Consider the following 12,864-nt stretch of genomic DNA (forward strand, 5'->3'; position numbering starts at 1 on the left):
TATCCCTTCTGAGCTCTTCAGCTCAAGGCAAGGGCTCTACCACTTGAACCATAGCACCAGTTCTGGTTTTCTGGTAGTTACTTGGAGATAAGAGTCTCATGGACTTTCTTGCCCAGGCTGGCTTTGAACCTCGATCCTCAGATCACAGCCTCCTGAGTAGCTAGAATTACAGGCAAGAGCCATTGGTGCCTGGCAAATTTTTAAAGTATACAAGTGCTTCATTCCCCAGCCCTATAGATTTATAGACTCTACTATGTCTATGTTTTCAAATACCTGGATCTGAGTACCTTTTATAAAACCTCTACAGATGGTTCTAGTGAGCAGATTCAGCTCAGTATAAAACATTGTACTTCCTAGGGGACAGCTCTTAGGAGAATAGGGGTAAGAGAAATAGAATAAGACATGGAGAAAAACTATGCACAGATGTGGCCCTAGCTTCAGACTGGCTTTAGACTGAGACTGAGGGAAAATTCTGGAGCAAAGACTCACTGAAGACTTGGTCCCATTTCTAAGCAAGTATTATAGTCTGGATATGAAATGCCCTGTCCCTCCCAAACTCCTGTGTTGAAAGACTGGTCCTCGATGCAGTGTTCAAAGCTGGGATTTATATTAAGTGATTGAATCATGAGGGCACTGACCTGATCAATAGATTAATCCACTGATGGATTCATAATTTGATAGCATGATTGGGAGGTGATAGACATGAAGAAATGGACTTCATTTGGAGGAAGTAGGTCACCTGGAGAGCTTACCGTGTCCTTGGTCCCTTCCTTTTTCTGCTTTCTTGAGGTGAGCAGTCCCCTCTGTGAACAGTTCCTACTGTGGTGGTATTTTCCTACCTCACCATAGTCCAGAGCTGGCCATGGACTGAAACCTCTGAACTGTGAATCAAAATGAAAGCTTCTTCCTCACAACCATTTCTCTCAGGTATTCTGTCACAGTGACAAAAACTGACAAGTCAGTTATTGTCCTGGTCTGTCTGGAAGGAAAGAAGTGGGGTGGGTGGTATTGGTGCAGTGTGAAGCATCCACCAAGTTTTGCCAAGAGTGATTCTCTAGAGAGACAGTAATAAATTGTCCACTTACATCTTGGAGGAAAGAGTCCCACCCAGCAAAAGAAATAGAGGAGCGACACCAGCAGCCTTCATGATATGTGGCCAAGTGTTGAAAATCATCACTCTGACAAAATGAGGTGAGTTAGAGATCCATTACTCCTTACTTTGCATGCCCTATCTCTCTGACTTGAAGGCAGGGACCATGCCTTAACCTGGAAATATTCCCTACACAGGCTAGGCCAATACTGGACAGACACACTATAAGCAACTGAGAAATTTTCCCTGGCTCAGTGACTTGGCCTATTTCCCATCCATTCAACAGATTTACCCAGGCCATAAAAGGATCCTCTGGTGCAGGCACTGTAGTGAGATGGTATACTAATGTTGCAGAGGGCCTGGTGATATGAGCTTCTTTTTTTATTTTTGTCCATCATGGGGCTTGAACTCTGGGCCTGGGCACTGTCCCCAAGCTCTTCAGCTCAAGGCAAACACTCTACCACTTGAGCCATAGTGCCATTTCCAGTTTTTTGGTGATTAATTGGAGATAAGAGTCTCACAGACTTTCCTGCATGGGCTGGCTTTGAACCATGATCCTCAGATCTCAGCCTCCTGAGTAACTAAGATTATAGGTGTGAGCCACTGGTGCCTGGCTAAGAATTCTTTTTTTTTTTTTAACCCCTAGTCTGTTTATTAGAAACTTGTAGTCGCTTTCTGTTTTTTAAAAATTTTTATTGTAAAGATACTGTACAGAAGGGTTACAGTTACATGAGTAAGGTAATGAGTACACTTCCTATCGAGCATTGTTACCCCCCCTACCATCCCTTCCCCACCTACCTAACTCCTCCTTTCCCCCTCCCCAAGTTGTAAAGTTCGTTTTCAACATAGTGTCTTGTATATAGCATTGTTACAATGGGTCAAACTGTATCATTATTTCAGCATTTTGTTATTCCCCTTCCCTTCCCCAAATTAGAAAAATGTATATACAAGATGCAGGGCGCCAGAATCACAGTGACAATGGGGTTATACGGTGGGGGAAGAATATACAAAAGAAAACAAAAAATCACATAGTACATTAAAAACAATAATGACAAAGAAAAAAACTTTTTGTGTCCCTCTCTTGGGGTTCATTTTACTTAGCATCATCTTATATGGTCATATGCACATAGCTTTTGATCTTTTCTGCTTGTCCTAGACATATACTAGTTATTGCAAATAAGGGAAACCATGGGACCTATGCTTACTTCACTTAATATAAATTTTTCCAAGTCTTTATGATAGCTATCAACATCTTTTCTTCATGATTTTCTCTGTGTTAAAACTGTGTTTAGAGAAATACATATTGACTTAAACTAGGTCTCCTCATTAGCAACCTGAAAGAAAACACCAAATGCTGTGTTTTTGTTTTTTGTTTGGGGGAGAGTGGGGGGGGGTTTGGGGGGAGAATGATTCAGTAGTGCTAAGAGGCAGCATGTGTCATACTTCTATCTTATTTTATCTGTATAAACCCACAAAGAGAGTATCCAGCTCAAGTGAGTAAGGGCTAGTCAAGAAGCACAGCAGCTTCCAAGGGGTAGATATCTAGCAACTATCAAAGCAGAATTTGATGTTTCACATGCCCTGTCCTCCAAAACCTGTGCTCTTACTTTCACTTGAAGTGGTTCCTAGGCAGAAACTGCCACCAATGAGACAATGAGATGTAGCTGGCAATGGCCACAGTGTCTACTCCTGGATTCATGGATAGTCTAGGCAAGAGTTCAAGGGAAAGAAAACCCTATAGTGTCAGGAAATTGGAAGTGGACTCAGAGGCAGTATATACCCTACTAGGTTGCAAGAATCAATGTGTCTAGAGAGTCTTAGAATATCTGTGTTTTTCTGGTCATGGTTCTAGATTGCATGGGCTGGTGACTATCTCCTAGCCCTCTGTGCCCATGTCAAACCATTCATTCATACCAGCTGTCTGCCAAAGCCCTGATGTCCTCTTTCGCAGGATTTTCAGCTTCATTGCGCTAACTAAGGGGGCCTGTTATTTATAAACACAAAAAAAGAGACCTAAATGGGAGGGATAGAGAGGACAATCTATTGCTATTGAATGGGTAGTTTTTTAATTGTTGTTGTTTTTATTGTTGGGTTTTTTTGTTTTTTGTTTTTTTTTTTTTGGTTGGTGTGGGTCCTGAACTCTGGGCCTGGGCGCTGTCCCTCAGCTCTTCAGCTCAAGACTACCGCTCTACAACTTGAGCCACAGCACCACTTCTGGCTTTTTTTTGTGCTTATGTGGTGCTGAGGAATTGAAACCAGGGCCTCATGCATGCAAGGCAAGCCTTCTACCACTGAGCCACCTTCCCAGCCCACTTCTGGCCTTTTCTGCTTATGCAGTGCTCAAGAATCAAACCCAGGGCCTCATGCATGCAAGGCAAGTACTCTACCACTGAGCCACCTTCCCAGCCACTGAAGGGGTAATTTTTTTTTTTTGCCAATATTTGGGCTTGAATTCATGGCCTTGCACTCTGGCTTTCTTTTTTCATTCAAGGACTGTCTTCTAACTCTTGAACCACACCTACAATTGCAGTTTTCTTTCTGGTTCATTGGAAATAAGAGTCTCATAGATTTGTCTGCCGAGGCTGGCTTTGAACCAGGATCATCAGCTCTTGAGTAGCTAGAATTATAGGGTGAGCAACTAGCTACTGGCTGTTGCAGGGGTTTCTCTGTTCAGAGTTGATGAGACTCATAAGTACTCCTGGGGTCTTTAGGTTGGTTTTTTGCTGGCTTTACTTGGCTTCCAGGTTGAATATCATTCATATGACATGGTGTTCACCAAATTGTGTACATTCTGTGTTCACTTTATCAGCTAGAAGCACAGTGTTTCATTGGAAGTAGAGTCAGAATGAATAGATAGAATCATTGTTGTTGGTGATGGTCATGGGGAACTCAGAGCATGGGACTTGTCCCAGAGGGTTTTGTTTTTGCTCAAGGCTAGCATTCTACCACTGTGAGCCACAGCTCCACTTCCAGTTTTTAGGTAGTTAATTGGAGATAAGAGTCTCAAGGACTTTCCGGCTTGGGATTGCTTCAAACAGAAATCCTCAGATTTCAGCCTCTTGAGTAGCTAGGATGATAGGCATGAGCCACCAGTGTCCAGCATGCAGATAGAATCTTAAGAAAGTAATACATATCTACGTGGCCAAGAATGCCAAGAATGAAGAATGCCTCTTGCAAAGCTGTAATCTCAAGAAAGCTTTAACTTCACTTAATATAATTTTTTCCAAGTCTTTCAATTTCCTAACAAATGGGGGCAATGTCATTCTTTCTGATGGAGGCATAGAATACCATTGTGTATATATACCACATTTTCTTGATCCATTCATCTACTGAGGGGCATCTGGGTTGGTTCCATATCTTAACTATGGTAAATAATGTTGCAATAAACATAACTGTGCTGGTAGCTTTAGTATGGTCTTGTTTGTGATCATTTGGGTAAATACCCAAAAGTGGGATTGCTGGGTCATAGGGGAGTTCTATGTGGAGTCTTTTGAGGAACTTCCATTGGAAAAAATTGTATTAAGTGAAGGAAACCAGGCCCAAAGAAACATAGGTCCCATGGTTTCCCTTATTTGCAATAACTAGTATATGTCTGAAGCAAGAAGAAATGGTCAGATAAGATGATGTTAAGTGAAATGAACCCCAAGATAAGAACTCAAATGGTTTTTCTTTCTTGCTATTGTTTCTAACATATTTATAAGATGATTTCTTTGTTGCTTTGTATGCCCTCCCCCATGATATAACTCCTGTTTTCACTGTATTTGATGTTGGTATAATTTGGGGAGGGGAAGGGAAAAAATAAATTGTTTAAACAGGGATACAGGTGGACCCATTGCAACAGTGAGATGTACAAGACATTATGTCGAAAAATGAACTTTACAACTTTGGTGTGGCAGTGGGGGGGGGCAGATGGGAATGGATGGTAAGGGGAAACAAAGGAGGAGGCAACAATGCTTTATAAGAAATGTACTCATTACCTTGCTTATGTAATAATTACCCCTCTGTATGGTATTTTTACAATAGAAAAGAGAAAGTTTTAATAATAGCTTGGAGGTTGAGCCTAGACACCCTAGCCAAACAAGATGGAAGTAGAAAGTTTGAATAAAGTTTTGCTATATTTCTTTCCTAACTCTAACATTGGTCAATTCTCTGTCAGGATGTACAATATGTTTGAACTCTGCCTGTAAGACAAATTTCAGAAAGCATATATATATATATGTGTGTGTATATGTGTGTGTGTGTGTGTGTGTGTATGCAGACACATATGTGAGTGTAAATTATCTACCCATTATTTTGATATTTAAATTTGGTAATGTTATTTACATTATTAATTATTATCATTATTATATTGTACATTTTTATATATTATCATTATTAATGTTATTTACATGATTAAAGTCACATATACATATACAGATTCTCAAAGGATGACATTGGGTGTAAATAGACATGTTAACATTTTTTTTCTATGTTTTTTGTGCATAGCCTGGTATCTTCCTTAAGTATAAGCATTCTAGTCTGGATAATATATAATTTTTACATTTTCCTACCCTACTTACTATAGGAAATAAGCCAAAATAAAGTTATATATAGGCAGTTTGCATACAGCCATTTGCAGTACAGGTACTCTGGAGCCAAAGGGACTTACGTTTAAATTTTGGTTCCATTAAGTTTTAGCCCCTTGGCTTTTCACTGGTTATTTTACTTAATAAGCCCCAGACTTTCTTCACCTGTAAAACAGATCTAATTATAATCATAGTTCCCACCTTACAAGATTGTAGACACAATGAATATCAGGCTTGTAAAATGCTTCATATTATGCCTGGCACATAATAAGGATACAATAGATGGCAACTACCGCTGAACATTTAAAATTAATATATGCCTTCCCTGTCATCTGTCATATTACCCACTGCACAGGATTAATTGTTGCTCTAGTGCAAAGATCCCAGCCTCTCTGTGTGCTTGAAAGCTCACTGTGTGCAACTGACTGTGCGGGATTGCAGGCCCCTGCCATTTCCTCCTGAAGGCCTCTGACCATTGAAAAACACCTGTAGAATTTGGTTCTATGACGATCCTGGACAAAGGCCTGATTGCTTTCAGGTGTGACCTCATCCTGCCTGGAGCCATCATCATGGGACTCAACAATTTAGACAAGAGAGAAGGAAGTTCTCCCATCATAAGAGACGGGATCAGTAACTAGGAAGAGAACAAAAAAAGTAGTCCTTCCAGGTGCCGGTGGTTCATGTCTGTAATTCTAGCTACTCAGCAGGCTGAGAGCTGAGGAATGAGGTTTTGGAGCCAGCCTAGACAGGGAAGGCTGTGAGACTCTTATTCAATTCACCATCAAAAGGCTGAAAATGGTGCTGTAGCTCAAGTAGTAGACTGCTATCACTGACCAACAATGATGTGAGAGGCTCTGAGTTCAAGCTCCAGTACCAGTGCACACATGTGTGTGCACATGTATGCACATGTACACATGTACACATACACACACACACATACACACACACAGTGGTCCTGACAGAGCAGTCCTCTTCAATACCCTCACTCACACTCTTTGTTCTTGAAGAGTGAAGTTTCCCCCCTTCAGTATTTTGTCTTCTCTTTTGGAATAGAATACACCACAATTTTCCCCCAAATACCATTTTTACCTGGCCAACATTAAACACTAAAAGTCAAATTTACCATGCTTTGCTTGTATAGTGTGTGCATGGGATTATAAATTTTAGTATTACTGTATCCATCTACAATCCGAGGATACAAGTAGAGATATAAAAACAGATGATGGAATAAAATGTGCCTTTGTATACATTTCCATACATAACCAAGGGATTATTTTTGGTTCTTCCTCTGAAAGGAAATGGTATGATAAAAATGTGAACAACAAAGCAAAAAATGGTTTTTGTAGTCTATATCTGTGTGGATCCTACAATTTAGGAGGAGAGAAGCATACATGATGAGTGCTAGAGTCTAAGAAAGAGAGAGAAGAAAAGAGGAAGGAAAAGAGAAACACACAGACAGATGGACATACAGAGACAGACACACAGCAAGAGACCCAGAGAGACAGAGAGAGATAGAGAGTCAGAGACAGAGAAAAACAGACAAGTCTCTGTATAATTTAAGGAAATGGACATAGGAATTAGAGGGTAGCAAAATGAAAGGTGAGGAATGAAACTCTTAATTCTGATCTATTGCACCATCTAAAAAGGACATTTATTTGAACTCCTGTACAAGCAGCAATTACCTAGAAAATAAATGTAATAAGAATCTCCTACGTTGGCAGTAGAATTAGCATGGCTGAATTTTAATTAATTGTCCAGCTTGGAAGAAATAGGCTTCTCTCTTTGATGGAAAGAATGGCCTCTGCTATGCAGCAAGCTTCTCGGAGTTAGGGTTTTCAGCAGATGCCTTTGCCCCATAGTTTCTGGAGAGTTTTGCACCTTCACTATTATCAAGGAAGCTGTGAAGATAAGCCTATTCTAGCAGTCCATCTGAAGAAATGATACTCATGACTAGCTTTCTCCATGGGTGTTGTCTCCTCATTTGTGAGAGGTTGGAGAGGGTGTTGTGGGTGGAGAAGACTTAAATTCAGAACCTCTTGGATTTGTTTGGGATTAAATACACTTTGCTTTTTTTTGAGGGGGGGTCCAGTCATGGGGCTGGAACTCTGGGCCTGGGCGCTATCCCTCAGCTCTTCAGTTCAAGGCTAGCTCTCTACCACTTGAGCCACAGCGCCACTTCTGGCTTTTTTCTTTTTGCTTATGTGGTGCTGAGAAATCGAATCCAGGGCCTTATGCATGCAAGGCAAGTGCTCTACCACTGAGCCCATACACTTTGCATTTTGACTTACCTACATTCTTTCCAGGTTTCTCTGTTCTCTGGGTTAAATTATATCATATTAAAAAAGAATGTGGATGGAAATAAGGAGCAGAGGGTTGTTAAGGACAATTCTAGGATGTGCCAGACATGGGGAAAGTAGCTCCATAAACATTATTAATTGTGGTTGTCATGACAGTTCTTGGAGAGAGTTTCTGTTTGTATACCCAGGAAGACCTTGCTCAAGGCCATGCATCTGGACACCAAATGGTCACTGTGGTATTGGGATGATAAAAATTAAGTGATCAAGCTAGGAGTCAGTGGCTCATGTCTGTAATCCTAGCTGCTCAGGAAACCAAAATCTGAGGATTGTGGTTTGAAGCCAGCTTGGGCAGATAAGTTGCCATGAGACCCTTATCTCCAATTTACCACTCAAAAACTGGATGTGGTTTTGTGTCCCAAAGTGGTAGAATGCTAGCCTTTAGCACAAAGAATTCAGGGAAGGCACCCAGGAACTGAGTTCAAGCCCCACAACCTGATTACAAAACAAACAAACAAAAATTAAGTGATGAAGTCTCACAAGATGGAGAACTTCCAAGGGAACTTTCTGTCAGAGATTCCCTGTCCCTCCCAATTCTACTAAACAGGGAATCATTTCTTATTCTAGCACTTTGGCCATTTTTATATCATATTGGTTATCTCTTTTCATTTTTATATAGACATTCATCAAATTCCATTCTTTCATTACTTAATTAATGTGGGGCTAATGTGTCAGAATACTGCCTGAGAAACTTAACAATAATAGTTCCTTAATTACATAGTGTTTTAGAGGTCTTCAAGAGCATCCATGTGTATTATTTTACTTAATCCTTACAATGAATGATCTGTATTTTATGGATGAAGAGATAGCAACTTAGAAGGGGTCAAAATCAGACAATTGGGAGGAGAAAATGGAATTGATTCATGTTTTCTCTTGAGTTTAAATTTGCATGTCTTGGTTCATTTCTGGTTATAACAGAAGACCTGAGGCTGAGTGATTTATAATGGAAAGATTCTTTCTTCATAGATCTGGGTGTTGGAAATCTAAAATCAGGACACTGAATCTGATCATGTAGAGAAAGCAGAAGGGTGGGTAGATGTGTAGAAAAGAGACAAGCACAGGGGTCAGGCTCCCTTTATAACATGTCCTGGCCAAACCCAACCCACTCCTGTCAAAAGCCCTACCTGCCAGCACTTGCACAATGGTGACTTAATTTCAGCATGAATTTTGGAGGGGACAAATGATATTTAAACAATACCACCCAATGTTCCAAACAACACAGACTTCTTCCGTGTCTCCTGTATCTGCCTTCCTTTTAAAACAGCCTAATGGTTGGTGTCTGCCTCTCTACCGCCATCCAGACTTAAGCTCCAATTCCTTGTTTTAAAAATGATTATTTTGGATCTACGTTTTATTTCTCTCTAAATGTTACTAGATTTCCCATTACCTATGAATGCACATTTGTAAGCACACACATATCCTGTGGCTCTCTCTTATGCTTCTCAAATATACTAAGGCACATACTATGATTGTTTGTATTTACATGTGATCCCCAGACTAGTACATTTTTGGATTCCCAGAACCATGATGTACACATGCTAAACAGTTGGCTCCTTGGACAAATTTTAATGATCTGCATTTTGTTATTACTAAATACCTCACTTTGTGTGAATGCTGGGGCTTGAACTCAGGGCCTAGGCACTTTGCTTTTACACTCAACATTGATGCTCTACCACTTGAGCCACAGCTCCACATTCAGCTTTCTCATGGTTAATTATAGATAAAAGTCTGGCTTTGAACCATAGTCCACAAATCCTGAGTAGCTGGGATTATAGACAGGCATCATTGGTGCCTATCTTTGTGCTCCTCTCTCTCTCTCTCTCTCTCTCTCTCCTTTTCTCTCTCTTTCTCTCCCTCCCTCTCTGTCTCTGTCTCTGTCTGCCTCTCTCTATCTCTGTCTCTCTGTCTCCCTCTGTGTGTGTGTGTGTGTTTTTCTGCTGATACTCTGGACTTAGGCATTATCATTTGGCCTTTTCACTAGAGTCTGATGCTCTACCACTTGAGTCTGGTGCTCTGCCACTTCCTATCACCTCACATCTTAAAGTTCCAACTGCATCACTCTGCAATAATCATGTTTGGTTTATTACTCATTGCTTCTAGTTTTGCTCTTCCAAGTCTGAGCAAGAAAGATAAGCGTAGGATGAGCATCATGTGAAAACTTCTATGAAATACAAATTTTGAGATCTGGACTTAATCCAGATCTTCAAATTAACAAAGCTCTAGGTGATTAGTAAGCAAATTAAAGTCTCAGAATGATTGGGTAGAAGATTCCAGTCATATCATGGACCAGGTAGAGGGATTTGTATATTATTGCCTGGTCTTGGAATTACATCTGTGGCTTAATGGTTATATGATCTTGAATAAACTTAAAAGTCTTCAGGTCACTATTTCTCTATATATCAGATGTAAAAAATAGTAGCTTACTAACCATGAGTCAGTCACTCTGTCTGCACTTATTACTGGTGATCAAAACCACGCTTCCTTAGAGATGAGCAGACTGAGACAGTGTACCACTGGCCAGGTTGCACAATGCAGGTGCCAACACAGTTACATTTGTGATACATGCTATTACATCTTCATGTTTCCATTCTCTACATTACATTGTAGAGATTTTGTTAAATTATTGTGAAGATCAAATGAGATTCATGTTGGTCTGTGCTTTTTCCAAGAAAAGCTATATACAAACATTGTTAATTAACTAATCTCTAGCTTGAATTGTTCTCTAACTGCTTTAGATATTTTATTTTGATGCCTAGTAGTTGATAGTATCCTTTCTGATTACCAAGATGTTCAAAGATTTTTGAGTACTGTTTCTTACTGCAAACAAGAAATATGAACTATACATGAAATGTACATGTGGATTCTTGCATGAGCTGATTAGTGATGAGCCAGAGATGGAATGTGAGGAGACAGAAAGTAGGGAGAAGAAGATAAATTGGTATTTGGTTTATCTTGGAGATAGGAAGTTGTGAAAGACAATTGATTAGAAGTAGGACTATCAAAGTAAAAAAAAAAAAGATGGACCTGGAGTGTTTAAGATTACTTAGGGAGGAAGTTCAACTACATGAGATTCATTTAGGTTAAAAAAGTTATGGAAGGAATTGGCCACTGAGTTTTAGGTCTGCATTTCTCTAAGGATTGGAATGAGTAAAGTAGTTTTTTTTCAGAAGGTTGGGATTTGTCATATTATGCTGTTTGTCCTTTGTAAAAAATAAATGCATTATTTGTCCTTTACTGCTACTGTGGGAATTTAAAAATGTGAAGAATAATAAGGTGATCAAAGTTCAGATCTTAGAAGCTTCTAGAAATCAGAGAGTGGCCATTAGTCCTGAGAGAACTAGACTAATTTAAAATATCACCAAATGCTTCCACCACTATTCTGGTCCATCTCTGAGGAACGGAACGATCACCATTGTGATGGGAAATGGAGTCTTCAAAAGGGGGTGACTTACACATTCTTCCCCATCCATCCCTCTGGTGGGCTGTTCTCAGTCAGAGAGAGGAACAGAAGTAGAATTCCCAATTCCTAATAATGGAGAACGATACAGAATTTGGTATGGAAGAAGATGTTAAATAGCTTAAGATGCCTGGGACTATTTTAAAATATTAGTTTCCATCCAAAGATCGTGTATAGAAAACTGTCAAGAATAAATAGCTTAAAACATGGAGGCTAGGAGAGTCTATCTGGGTAGATGGCTGAAGTTTCTATAGAACTAAGGGGTTTAGCTTTTGTCCTAAGCTGTGTCAAACTATGCCATCACCTATGTTTGTGCCTATAATTTGCAGTGTATTCTTAGGATCTTCACCCTGTCACAAACTGGTTGAAAAACATCTGATGACCAAGAAGAAATTCTGAACTTCCAATGCCCAGTTAAGGAGACAAGGTCAGCAGCCTACCTACACTTTGGTTTGGACAAAAACTTTGTATTTCATTCCACCTCTCAGTAGAATAATAATCTGCTTGGGGGAAAAGGTCAGAACAACTAGAATATAATTAGAAGCATACTGATCTGAGACAGAACATAGTCTTGTTCAAGCTCAGCACTTTACTATTTAATTGCAGTATGCTCTGTGCTTGTACTTAACCTTCATGTGTAAAATAGAATAATAATATAGCTCATGGTTGTTCAGGTTAAATATAATAATATCTTAGAAAATGTTTGTATCTGCTGGTTTGACTGTTTTTTTTTTGTATTTGAAACTCTGTGTTGGATATAGAAACTTTAAAAATTAGTGATAATAATTTACTGAGTACTTACTGTCTATTACTGCTCTAAAGGTTTTTGTATTCAGTATTTAATCATTGGAATAATTTTAATACAGATTTTACATACATATATTAATATGTTATTTTTTGAGACGGGATCTAGCTATGTAACCCAAGTTGTTCTTAAATTATAAATCCTTCAGCTTGGGCTTACCAAGGTATGGTAAGGTATGGCTACCAAGTGCTGGGATTAAAGGCATGAATCACCATGCCCTGTTTACTATAGATAATATTTTTGTCTGAGTGCATGCCTAAATTACAGCTTAAAGACAATTAGGAACTGGCCTAAGAAAACATATCTGTTAGATGATGAAGATAGAACTTGAGTTTCCAACTAGCTGGCTGGGCAAGAAAACTTGTTTCTGCCAAAGACCATGTAGATATTTGTAAGATTATTTGCAGACCATATAAAATTATCAATATAAGCAGATTGCTGTGGGAAGCCAACAAGAAGGTTATAAGAACCATACATATCTGTTCTGTCATGTAACAAATGACTCCATAGGCTTTATGTGGCCTTCCAGCTGGATGGTCACCACTTTTGCAAAGTGGTGCCATTATGTCCTTCAACTTTAACATCACAGTGGT

Source organism: Dipodomys ordii, unplaced genomic scaffold (genome assembly GCF_000151885.1).
Source record: "Dipodomys ordii isolate 6190 unplaced genomic scaffold, Dord_2.0 Scaffold10, whole genome shotgun sequence".
Lineage (NCBI taxonomy): Eukaryota > Metazoa > Chordata > Mammalia > Rodentia > Heteromyidae > Dipodomys > Dipodomys ordii.